We start from the raw sequence: 13,640 nt of genomic DNA, 5'->3' as shown, positions 1-13,640 counted from the left end.
TACTTGACTTTGTATTATCCTCACTTGTTCTTGTCCTTCCCACCTATCCATGTGTCCTTGCCACCTCCCCTTATATCCTTCTCCTTACCAATGTCTTGTGATACTTGAGAGCTTTCCCCTAGGCTTCATTTACCTTGGTCCTTTTAGATACCTTTCTACTCTTTATATTGTGATCCTTTATGTTTTTGGTTACAAAATGAAAGGCATCATTCATCTATTGGTAGGCACTATTTTCATTCCAATCCCTAGATGCCATTATATCATCCCGAACGATTTCATTCTCACATGATCATAGCAAGTGGGATCCAACTGATACATCATGGCAACCATTGCAAGATTTACAAGTGTCATAGGTTAGCAGTAGAAGATTTTATATAAAGCCCTACCCAATCCACTTTCTTTTCAATTTTAACCTAGAGATTGTTGACATAAAACTCAAAGGACATTGCAAAATCCAATTTCCAATGTAAAAACCATAAAATTGGTTGATCACCTTTCCTCGCCAGATAGCAACTGGTATAGCCTTATGAATGGGCGCAACTCACTAAATACTAACATGTATAGCCTTATGAATGGGTGAAGTCATTGATAATAGATTATTCAAGCCTTAATTACTAATATCCTCTTTTGGCTAGAAGTTGGAAAAGTTTTGCATCAAGTGTTGGGTGACTAGTACCATTTTTCTTGATATTATATGATTGACATTAGATTAAGTGTTAAAAACTATCCATGGCCATTGACTTCTTAAAAAGGACTAGTTGTAGCAGTCTATTTAATAGTATAGAGGGGATAGATCATAGTGTTGGCCTTCTTGGCTGACCTTTGCTTTAAGAGTATGTTTTAGCTCGTTGCTTGGGGGCCATATTCTCCTTGATGTTTATCAATAATATCAAACATTTGCTAGGGGGTAAGTATGTTCGATAAATCACAACTAAGGAAATTGCTAAGATAGTTTAGTATGCTAATTAATGCAATGGAAATTGAGGGCAATAATGGGGTAGTTTCTAGTTGTTTTTCATGGGATTTAGAGATCTTGCATGCATGATTGTTTCTATAATTCTAGAGTTGACACTGAGTATATTGGTCATAACTTTTATCTTGAAGTTTCCTAAAGCATATCATCTTATGTGTGAGCTGACGTAGTAGCACAATTAGCTAATGGTTTAGATAGATGGCAAGGCCTCAACTAAACTTTGGTGATGGCCTTGCCATAATTAATAAGTCTCGATCTCGCTTTTGTTTATCAGCTTAGGCAATTGGCCACTTTACTAATCGTTAAGTTGTGGAGACTCATTTGTGTGTGTAACTCCCAAGGGGCCCTTCATTTGAATTTAAGATTGGATTTATTTATTCCTGGCCTTGAATTGTACAAAAACACTAACATGATCACATTAAGGTACTTCCATATGATGTGGCCTTCATGGATTTTTTTTTGTTTAATGGATGACCTATTTAGACCATGTACTCAATTCATTGAGAAACATTAGTTGTTGGAGACACACTTTTGATCGCCCCACGTCCCTTGATAACTTGTGGTATCATGTCATTTAATACATAATCTAATTCAAATGGAGGCGTGCGTGGAGTTGTCACCTTATAGTTGTTGTATATGCCCATAATGTTACATATAGCTTGAAGTCTAAATTTGATTAGACTTACGTACCTCTGAGATTACAACCTTGAAAGTTCAAATTGGTCAACTTGGCTTGCCCATTTTGAATTTGGATAGTATGTGGTAGAAATCAACATCTCCATGGATCCTTGAGCTAGAATGACAAACATCTTGCTCAAGAGATGAGTACATGGTTGCTCACAAACTTTATGGATAAAAAATTTGGCATATTACAATTTGATGGAGAAATCAATCTATACTTTAAATAAACATTTCCTTGGAGGGATTTTGCGTTGGCCTGCTTTGTGGCATATTCAATAGCTACAATCATGTAGTTACTGTGAGGGCTATGTTCTTTAATTGAGTTTGCATCTTTGAGTCCACAAATCTAAAAGGACTCCCATGTGTGACTTGGCCAAATCATTGGCACACATTACACTTCTAGTAATATTGACTTACATCTTGAAAAAGTGTGGGCTACCATAGTCATTCATGCCTACACACATTTTGGGTGGTCTTTGACTCATCTTTGAAGACTCCCACTAATACACCTTGATGTGCTTCCTCAAGTTACCAGATATATTTTTTTGGGCATTACTCCTTTTCATAAAACTCCATTAGTTATTTGTAATTAAAGTATAATGCCATGCTTATAAAGACAACTATCTATGGCAATCAACAAGAATTTTCTCTAGAAATGTTTGATGCCAAATTCTAGTTTAACTTCTCATACCTAAGGTTCATAAATTCTATTTCAAATATAGAGGTGTCTAGTGATTTGGTCCCCTCACTAAACTCAACCTAATTTCTATACTAAGCACTAGATTAATTCATTGTCCATCACTTCTCCAAATATTGAGGTATATAGTGATTTGGTCACTTCAGTTAACTTATTTGATATGCATTTGGGAAAGTTAATTTGCAATGTAGTGCAATTTCCTTAGTTCATGTAGAGTCTTAAATTGATCACTTGCAACAACAATATCCATTTGATAAACCTACCGTGTATCATTACTTTGTTAATCAGTAGAAGGGCTTGAAGACCCACCTAAACCACAAGGTATTCCTTAGCAAAAGTTGTTTGGATTCTAAATGATTTACACCATCCGTAAATGGGGATGGCATCCAACTATCAGGACTCGGTACTCTACAAATGCAGCCAAGACACCCTCTCCGTATGCATGCAATCACCAACAAGAAGGGCCCAAATGACCCATCATTGGGCAACATGAACAAATTTATTATTTGTAGCAAGCAATTAGAGAGTTAAGGCTTGAGCAGAAGTAAAAGCGTTCTAGAGGGACCTAGCAAGCAAGCACTAATTGTTGGGTGTGAAGAATTCTCATCCTACTCCTCAACTAGGCTCTACAGTCAAAGATATGGTTCATACTGAAGTACAATCAAGAAAAAAAGAAGCGACTGAGGAGTTTGACACAAAGGCAAACAAGACTGATATCCAAGAAGAGATCAAAGAACATAAAGCCAGATGCGATAATGCATTGAAGATTAGAGTGGGGGGCCTTCCAGAAGGATGGTTCAAAGATGATGACTCTTTTAGTAAGACTTTAGCACATGTCAAAGTGGCCATGCCTAATATTGAATGGAAGGTTGATGATGATAATGATGATGATGATGATGATGATGATGATGATGATGATGATGATGATGATGATGATCAAGCTTCTTTGACAATCTGACAAGTTGAAAGGGGCCAAGATATGGATAGCTTAGGAACTTACACAAGGTCAATTGAAGAATAAGGCAACGAAATTAGCTAAAGTCAGGGCTGTTATGAAGGATGGAAAATGGGCAATTTACCATGAAAACATAGCACCAATCAAAGAGTTTAAATCCAAAACAAAAGACTCTCAGTCTTAAACTAATGCATGGCTGATTACTCTTTGACACCGTTCTGAGAGCCCACCTCATACAATGCCTACAGGATTTGGGTTACGACCAGGAGATCATTTGGGATGTCATGATACTTTATGAGTGAGTTTCAAGCAGAGTTCGGATAGGATTTGGATGGACAGACGAGATCATAAGCACTATCGGGGTCAAGGTGCCCATTATCACCTACCTTGTTTGGCCTCTATATCGACGAGCTCGAGACAATGATGTAGACACAAGGAGGGGTAGGTTGCTCTCTCATAGGCACGTTGATCCAAATATTACTTTATGCAGATGACATGGCTCTCTTGTCTTCCTCAGCAGAGGGGCTCCAGAGACACCTTGACGCACTACAGCCCTTTTGTGAGTCTCATGATTTGAAGGTCAACTTGGGTAAAACCAAGGTTATGATCTTCTATACATCTCAATTCATCATGCACGATGAGCATTTCGCATTTGATGGGTCCCCTTTTGAGGTAGTTTCATCATACACTTATCTTGGGGTCGTCTTTTCGGACCCATCTTCACTATGAGACTCATGATGCATGCATGCTTGAGCAAAAGATATGCTTCATTGGCTAGACTAGAGAGGTAGTGCTTCTGCTCTCACTTTGAGGATTCACGGACCAAAGGGTTGCTTTTTGACTCCTTGGTTTGCCCAGTAGGGATGTATGGCAGTCCATATTGGGGGCCAGAATTTTCGAATACAGAGTCGGCCAGGGTGGAGTGGCTACAGGTTCTCATGTTATCACGATGATCCATGGTAACCCATCCATTCCTCACCAGATCACTCGAGTGGAGTTTGGGTCACCCCCATTATAGCTAGATGCTACATTTCAGGTCATTACGTATATGTACCAAATCAAGAAGTACGAGGATTACACATCTGGGCGTAGCAAGATACCATGGCTAGCATTGTCCTCTTCTATGACACTTGCAGCAGAGGTAGACCAGAGGTGCTAGTATGCACGCACAAAGAGATGTGTTGCAAGACTAGTGCTTCACATGGATAGACTACCTCCTTTCTAGGCACAGCATGGATGCTCCTTTCTCTCCCCTCCTATCACACGAGGTCAACCAGGTTATTTGTAAGGATCTATTATAGCTACACACATTTCGGACTTGGTTGGGTCTGAGTGATCTTCTAGTGAAGATGGGCTTCTATAGAGCTCACTTCTCACATATCACAGCAAAGAATTTCATTGATCCATCAAGATAATTGTTGAGGATCTCTCTTGGGGCAATTCCAGATCTATTCACACAAACTTCGTATCGAGAGTGGCAGAGCAGAGCGGTTACCCGGGGAGAGGCACATATGCACACTATGTGACATGCAGGAGGTTGAGACAGAGGAGCATTTCATCTTTAGGTGTCCTGTTTTTACTACAAGATCCGAGGGTGTTTCTACTGCCTCTTCAGAGATAGTTATGGGGTTTTGGCCTGCTTCCTCTCCTACCCAGACCGGTGATGTTTGGCTGGTTTCATTCATGCGGTGCTCAGACACCACAATAGGATACTCCGAGCATGGAGATAGGAGCATACTTCTTCCTCAACTGATACCTCTCAGAGTCTATCACGGAGTTCTTTTAGCCAAATTACATAGACCCCCACTAGATAAGACCTCGACATGACTGTGACCCAGAGCCTGTGACCTGACAGCTCAGAAAAAGGGTTGACTCACAGATCATACTTGGGGACATCCCCTCCTTGTTTAGGGTCCGGAGCCTAAGCGACGGGGGTCACAGTGGCCCTGGTTATAGATGTAGAGCTACTACAAGGAGACATACCAGGACTGCACCCTTGGGGGGTGACAACACTCTATTGCTAACCTCATGCCTCCACTCCACAGCCTCATCCATCCTGATGTCCTGCTGATGATGATGATGATGATTATGATGATGTCGATGATGATGCTGAGATTGATATATATAGTCAAGATATGACTATGTTGCAATTAGGAATTAGTACTACCATTTTGCATTTTTTGCATTCTGCATTGGTGTGGATGCTCGTTTAGTAGCTCCACTACCACAGCTAATTGTTTTAGGTTTTTCATAGTCTCATAGACCCATCGGTCTTCCAAAGACTAATATAAACTTTCTTTCTTTATTCGTAGAGCCATACCTCTCTGTACACGTATCCCTCTCCAGTATAGTCGTACCTCTTTGCACAATAAAGTTTCATTAATCGTACTTCGGTACAGCCTTATCATACAGCTCCCATCGTACCTCTTCGCTAGCCATATAGGCATACAGCCCATTCCTTCCATATAGCCCTTCCCTCTGTTAGCTACTGTACAACCATTATTGAATGATGAGCAGTCACTAAGCAAGATTTTCTTTCACTGTAGCAAACATGCTGCAAGGAGGCAAATAAAAGGGGACAAAGTGGAGAGGCAAAGGAGAGAGAAGGAGAGGGTAGGGGAGGAAGGAGGGAGCAAGGGAAGGAGGAGGGAGGAAATGAAGAAAAGGAAGGAGGCGAGAGAAGACGAGAAAAAGTGGGGGAATGGCGAGGGGGCACGCTGGTGGGAGGGTTGGAGGGTGGGAAGAGGTGTGAGGAGGGAAAGAGGGGAGGCGAGGAGGCGGAAGGAGGGGGGAGGATGGGGGGATGGGGGGCAGAGTGGGAGAGGCAGCAGGTGGGGGAGGCGGAGGTGAAGCGGGGGAGAGAGCAGGGTGGGGGGCCAGAGGTGGAGTGGGGTAGATGGCAAAGGTGGAGGGGGAGGAGGAGCAGGGGGCGAAGGTGGAGTGGGGGGAGGCAGAGCAAGGCAGACGAGGTGGAGCGAGGGGAGGCAAAGAGGGCAGAGGATAGGGGCAAAGGCGAAGGTGGAGCGGGGGAGGCAGAGCGGGCAGAAGCAGAGCAGGGGGCAGAGGTGGAGTAGGGGAGGCAGGGCAGAGCAGAGAGGGAGAAGGGGTGAGGCAGAGCAAGGACAAGGGCAATGGTGAGGCAAGGAGGGTAGGGCGGGCAGCAAGAGAACACACAGGCTATCGCAGGTAGAGGGGGGAAGCTCACCGAGCAGCTCCCTCTAACTTTCATTTATTCATGGATAGTTCTTTTTATCCAAACCACATTTGGGCCTCCAATATCTGACTCGAGCCTTTCAGAATTTGTACTGTGTTAGGCCTTGTAAAATACTTCAAGACTAATCTAAACTAACTTAAGCAGATAGGATAGAGGGTTTGAAGTTAGCTTTAGGAAAGCAAATTTGCTCCCTATTGTTCATTAACAGTATTTTTCATTAATTTCCTAGATTAATTCAAATACCTATTCTTATATGGGGAATGGTTTCAGTCTTTTAAATACATTCTTTTTTTCATAGGCAGAAGACACTACGAGCACAACTGCAGTTCTTTTTAGCTCTCTTTCAAAATTTAGAAGAAATGATACCCCCTACAATAAGGGTACTTTGTTGTGCTTTCAGAGAATAAAGTCCTTTTGATTTCCTTGACCATACACTCTAGAGACAAAAAGGCAATATTCCTTTAACACTTTTTCAAGCTTTCAGGAGAAAACACATATTTCGAGCACACATTTCACTGGAGAGCACTTTTGTTTCAATCAAATAACATTCTATTGATTAGCAGAGAGACAAGTGTTTGGTATGGTGAGTGTATAATGTAACCCTACAAAAATCTAGCCTTGTGGATAATAGCAATGTAAGTCCTTCCCTATTCACCCAATGAGAATCCAGGTTCTTGTTTCAAAGGAAGTTATGCTCTCAAAATGTTAATGCAAAGGCATTTGTGCTAAGTTTCAAAAGATAGGAGCTGCTGGTTGCTTCAACTTCTTAAACTTAACGACAAAAATCTTACAAATGGAGTGAATGACAAAATGAAAGATGAAGACTCTACCTTATGCTACAAACCATGTATCACATGTAACCATATTTACATGGGTATGAGAAAAATTCCTACACTTTCACAAAATGTCAACAGCTCAAAACTCCCTCCACATCTTTTTGCTAGCAATACAAAACACCCATGTGCAGAAAATAGTCGCTTGGCTGTATGGCACTTGACACAAGTGGATCACAGAAACATAAGGCATTTGTACGACTGACAAATAATAAGGATGACAAGAAACCTTATCAATTGAGCTGTGTAGCAGCAGAGAAAAGCCATTTCATTGGAGAGCATTGCCATGTCACATTATGAGCTGCAAACTAGAAGAGAAAGTCTTGATGCCAGATACACAGAAATAGAACACATCACTTTCCATAAATTTGATCTATGCTACTAGATGTCTTTGACAGTATGGATAAAATCAAAACTTAAGGACGCCAGTGGTCACAACTAGCCATGCTTGGAGACCAATGACTATCCTAGATACATGTCTTATCTATGGAAGGCCAGTGCCGAGTATAGGGGAAACCTAGGATGCCATAACCAAGGTACAATTACCTTCTAAACAACCTGTTCTGGAATATCCAAGTGCTTCTAAAAATATTACGATGGCCTACCTATGATAACATTGCTAATGCTGCCTTAAGGAAGAAAAGAAGTCAAATACCCGGTAGGCCTCTGTATAGGTCCACAAAAATTGAGTAGAAGTCTCTGAATCTTAATGGCACCAATGACAATGGTCACTGGTGAATGACCCACATAAGCAAGCCCTAATCCATCATGGGCTAGAAAAATTGTTAACTCTTTCTAGGGCATTCAAAGTGGTGCCACAAGGGTACTTTGATGTCATAAGTAATTCCACAAGGGAACTAATAAGATAGTAAGTTGCTGAAGGTTGTGAACGACCGATCCGTGCTTACTAAGATATTTTGGTATCATAGATAATTCTTCCTCAAGGAACTACTAGAAGTCATATTTTTCACACATGACATCAGGAGAGAAATGACACAATAAAAAACATTAATACAAATGCTAAAGTAGGAAGAGATTCCATTCTAACAAACCCACAGTTATTCTTGAAACCCTTCTTCACAGAATGGAGGTCAAATACCCTACAAAATTGTTATGATTTGTTGGATGAGAAATACCTTCTTGTCTCCTGATCTTTACATGGTTCGATAAGCGTGTATTTCAACTTGTAGATATCACAATACATAAAGTCCCCTTTATTGGAAATTATGTATCGCATATGCTTTATTGGAATCAGACCTCTTGAAAAGTATTCGAGATGTATGGGATTATTTGACTAACCTACAAATTGACTGCAAATAATCCAATCTATTCCAAGGCTTTACCGACTTTGCATTTCCCAACTTCTTTTAAGACCTACAACCCTTGATTTTTTTGAGACTTGCAACTCTCTTTCTTTGAGCATGTCCCATGGAGTGTTCCTGCCACTAATGGAGTCCTATGAACATATGACTACACGCCTAAAAGGAAAAGAACTTTAGAAGAAGAAAAAGAAAAACTACAGAGTTTAAAGGCTCCAACTTCATGACAAAATGGTATATCTTGTAAAGAATAAGGGAGAGAGATAGGAGACTCAAGTTCAGCTTTCTTCACAACACACAAAAGAGAGAGGACACAAGGTTGGAGGGTGAAGCCTTTCTTCACTTTTGCACACAACAACAATACAATAGAAGAGGGAAATACCCTATATGTCAAACCCTAGAATACGTGGTTCATATGTGAACCCAAACCAAAAACATACGTGGTAGTCTAACTACACCACGAGTACAACTAACATAGGCGGTGACATAAATGATAGTCATCCAGGAGATATATCGGGGGTAGAGTTTGATATCTCAACACTCCCCCTCAAGCTCAAATCCATCTCACGTACACCAAGCAAGCTCCTAAATCTGCGAAGCTTCTCGGTACCCAATGCCTTCGTAAAAATATCAGCCACCTGCTCCTCAGTGCTGATATAGACAAGATCAATCTCACCAGCTAGAACCTTCTCTCTCACAAAGTGATAATGCACCTCAATGTGCTTCGTTCTAGCATGATAAACTGGGTTATTAGCAAGCCTGATGCTGCTAATGTTGTCACAATGAATGACAACTGCTGCATGAATTGACTGTCCCATATCTGCAAGTAGCTTCCGTAACCAAGCTACCTCACATGTAGCCATTGCTGCACCCCTGTACTCAGCCTCTGTGCTCGACAAGGCAACTGTTGGCTGCTTCTTGCTGCTCCAACTGATGGCACCACTCCCAAGGGAAAACATAAAACCACTAGTAGATCTCCTGTCTGAGACACTACCAGCCCAGTCAGCATCTGTGTATCCATGTACCTGTAATGCACACCCAGCTTCATAAAACAGTCCATAATGCAATGTGGACTTCACATACCGCAGTATGCGCCTAGCCGCATCCAAATGTGGCTTCCTCGGTGCCTGCATAAACTGACTCACCAGCCCCACAGCATAGCTCAAATTTGGTCTGTTTATAGTCATGTAAATCAAGCTACCGACTATGCGCCTGTACATAGAATATCTTCAAGAAGCTCACCTGTCTCTGCATTGAGCTTCACATTCTGCTCCAATGGAACAGAGATAGGCTTACAGCCTGTCATCCCATATTTGGACAGCATGTCCAAACCGTATTGCCTTTGCAACAGCCATATCCCACTCGGGGATCTAATAACCTCAATGCCCAAGAAGTAACGCAGCTCTCCCAAATCCTTCATCTCAAATTTTTGCTTCAACAGCAGCTTCACTTCATTAATGTCTGCATCACTATCACCTGTAATAATCAAGTCATCAACATAGATGACTATAAGCACAATCCCTCTGTTTGTCCTTTTCACATAAAGTGAAAAATCTGAATTGGAAATCTGAAATCCAATAGTGACAAGATATTGCCCTATCTTGTCTGACCATGCCCTCGGCGCCTGTTTTAAGCCATACAAGGCTTTGCGCAACCTGCATACAAAATTGGGGTGTGAATTATCCTCATAACCTTTTGGCTGCATCATATAAACCTCTTCCTGCAAAAGCAAGAAGGCATTTTTCACATCCATCTGATGCAAAGACCATCCCTTTGCAGCAGCCATAGCAATTACTGCTCTCACGGTTGCCATCCTTGCAACTGGGCTGAAAGTTTCCTCATAGTCAATTCCATATGTCTGCGCAAAACCTTTGGCAACCAATCTTGCCTTGTACCTGCTAACAGACCCATCAGCATTGTGCTTTACTTTGTAAACCCACTTGCAGCCAATAGCCTTCTTATCATGAGGCAAAGGCATCAAATCCCAAGTGTGGTTTGCATCGAAGGCAGCCATCTCTTCATCCATAGCTGCTTCCCAATTTTTATGCCCTGCTGCATCCTCAAAACATGTGGGCTCTGGCTCCTCTAGAACCTTGACCATATAAGCATAGTGATGTGCTGTATAACCATCATATCTCAGCCTGTCAACTGGATACTTAATACGAGTGGACCTCCGTACAACTGGATCAGTTGCAGGAGTCTTTAAATCATGCCTGCTTTTCCTTGCACCAGGTGTAACAACAGAAGAAATCCCAAGTTCCTCATCAAGGCTCATTTCAGAGCCGCTTGACTCTCCATCAACATGAGAGCTACTAGCAGACACATCAAACACTGGAGCATTGTCTACTTTTTCTTTTCCCTTATGTGATACCTGCACAACACTATCAGGACTGCCATGTGACGATTCACTAGATCTCAATCTCCCTGTCCATGCATTAGATCCACTAGTAGAGGACTCTCTGGGTCCACTCAAGGCTTGAGATTGTTGCTATGCATTTATTGCAGCATTCCCATTTCCTGCATCTGCATCTCCTACCATAACAGTTGGTGCATACCAGCTGCTCATTTCATCAAAAACAACATCTCTGCTCACTTGCATTTTGCGGGTGGAAGGGTTATAACAGCGATACCCTTTTTGGTGCAGAGCATATCCAATAAAGATGCATTTTTCTGCCTTTGGATCCAGCTTTGTTCTCTTCTCATCAGGAACATGAACATAAGCTATGCAACCAAATACCTTCAAGTGAGAAATATCTGGTTTTTGGCCTGTATACATTTCTTCAGGCGTCATGCCATGGACAGCTGCAGTGGGGGTTCTGCTCATAATATAAACTGTAGTTGCTACTGCTTCAGCCCAAAAATAATCAGGCATGTTTTTCTCATTTAGGATCGCCCGTCCTACTTCTTCAATATGCCTGTTCTTCCTTTCTACAACCCCATTCTGCTGAGGGGTAGACTTGCATGAGTACTTCCTTTGAATTCCCTGTTCTTTCAGATATTCACAAAATTCTTCTGAAAAGTACTCTCCCCCTCCATCAGATCTTAGCACTTTAATATGCACACCTTTCTCTTTTTCAACCATGGCCTTAAAAGCCTTGAAATGGCTGAACACTTCACTTTTGTGCTTCATAAAATAAATCCACACCTTCCTAGTGTAGTCATCAATAAACGTCACATAATAATGGCATCCACCAATAGAAGCAGCTTTGGTTGTCCAAACATCTGAATGGATCACTTCCAAAGGTCTTCTGCTCACCTTAGCATTTTTGGGAAATGCATGTCTGGCCTGCTTACCCATTTGGCATGCTTCACATACCTTTTGCATTCCCTCAACTCTGAATTTAGGCAAACCTGCAACAATGTTTTTCGTTTGCATAGATTTCAGCCTTTGTATATTCACGTGCCCAATGCGCTTGTGCCATATCTCAATATCTGCAATGACACCTCTCCCATGCGCAAACATAGCAGCTTTCACCTCAGGCATATCAACATCCAAGGTGAACATTCTGCCATTTTTGTTGCCTTTTGCAACCAAGCGGCACTTATTTTTCAAGTCCTCAACAAAGCATCCATCAGGATTAAATCTAACCTGCAGACCTTGCTCAACCATCTGGCCAACTGAAACCAGGTTCTTAGTGATTTTTGGAACATGAAGTACATCTGCCAAGTACTTCGTTTTGCCATCCTGCATAGCCAATGGCACTTTACCAACCTGCGTAATTGGGTGCGCAGTATCATCACCTGTTTCAACATAACCTGGCTTATCCATATTCCTAACATCATGAAACCACTCACCATGACTGGTCATGTGGTTAGAGGCACCTGAATCAACATACCAAACATCATTGCAAGCTGCAGCATCTCCTGACATGGAGTTAACCATATGCTGCATCACAAAAAGGTGCTCATTTCTGTCGTCACCATGCCCACTTGATGATGCATAGTTGCTTTGCTGCAACTTCCCAAATTTGATGTCATTCTGCTTTTTATAGCATGTATTCTCCTTGTGTCCAGGCTTTCCACAATAATAGCATTCTGTGCTGCTATTTACTTGCTGGTTCCTTTGCCATGAACCACGGCCTCTTTGGCTCCCCCTGCCTCTAGAACTACCACGTCCTCCTCCATAGGACTGGTTTTCCTGTTGTTGCTGTTGGTTCTGATTTCCTGCACGGCCACCAAAACGGCCTCTTCCTCTACCTCTGCCTCTACCTGTATTCGAGTAGAAAGCAGTCTCTTGAGAAGTTGAGGTGGCTGAACCACCATTTCTTTGCTCTTCACTCAGCAAGAGAGCAATAAGTACCTGAAAATCAGGAAATGTTTCACGGACTCCAATGGATGTCTGAAACTATGCATAATCTTTCCCAAGACCATTCAAGGTCACGGACACTAAGTCCTCATCATCAACAGGTGCTCCAATGGAGGCAAGAGAATCTGCAAGGCCTTTCACCTTCAAGGAATACTCATTTATATTCAGATTTTTCCTTTGCACATTGTGCAACTCCTGCTTTAGCTGCATCTTTCGTGCTTTGGTATTTGTGCTATACAGCTTCACCAATGTATCCCATGCCTCCTTAGGCGTCTCTACATCCTGTATATGCACAATCATAGAATCTGAAATGCTAACAGGACAGCCAATACAGGCATTTTCTGGCTTTTTCATGCCATTCTTTAAAGGCCTTCAATTCAGCAGGAGTGGGAGCAGCACCCAAAACTGGTTCTGCAGTTTCACCACTGATGTACTCCCAAGCTCCCTTTCCCATAAGGAAGTTTGTCATCCTGAACTTCCATGCTTGGAAGTTGTTCTTGTCAAGCTTCTCACTGACAATGGTAGACAGATTCTCAGACATTTTACAAATCACGAATTGCAACAGCAACCTGTAAACACAGCAAATGCCTCACAAGGGCAAATAGCAAAACTTCTGCAAAAAGCCTCACAGGGGCAGATCTGCAACACTGACGAAAGTGGTA

The sequence above is a fragment of the Dipteris shenzhenensis genome, chromosome 21 (genome assembly GCF_047967505.1).
Source record: "Dipteris shenzhenensis isolate YYH24624 ecotype China chromosome 21, Dip_SZ_1.0, whole genome shotgun sequence".
Taxonomy (NCBI): Eukaryota; Viridiplantae; Streptophyta; class Polypodiopsida; order Gleicheniales; family Dipteridaceae; genus Dipteris; species Dipteris shenzhenensis.
The sequence above is the reverse complement of the archived record's forward strand: the minus strand, read 5'-3'. Positions refer to the sequence as shown.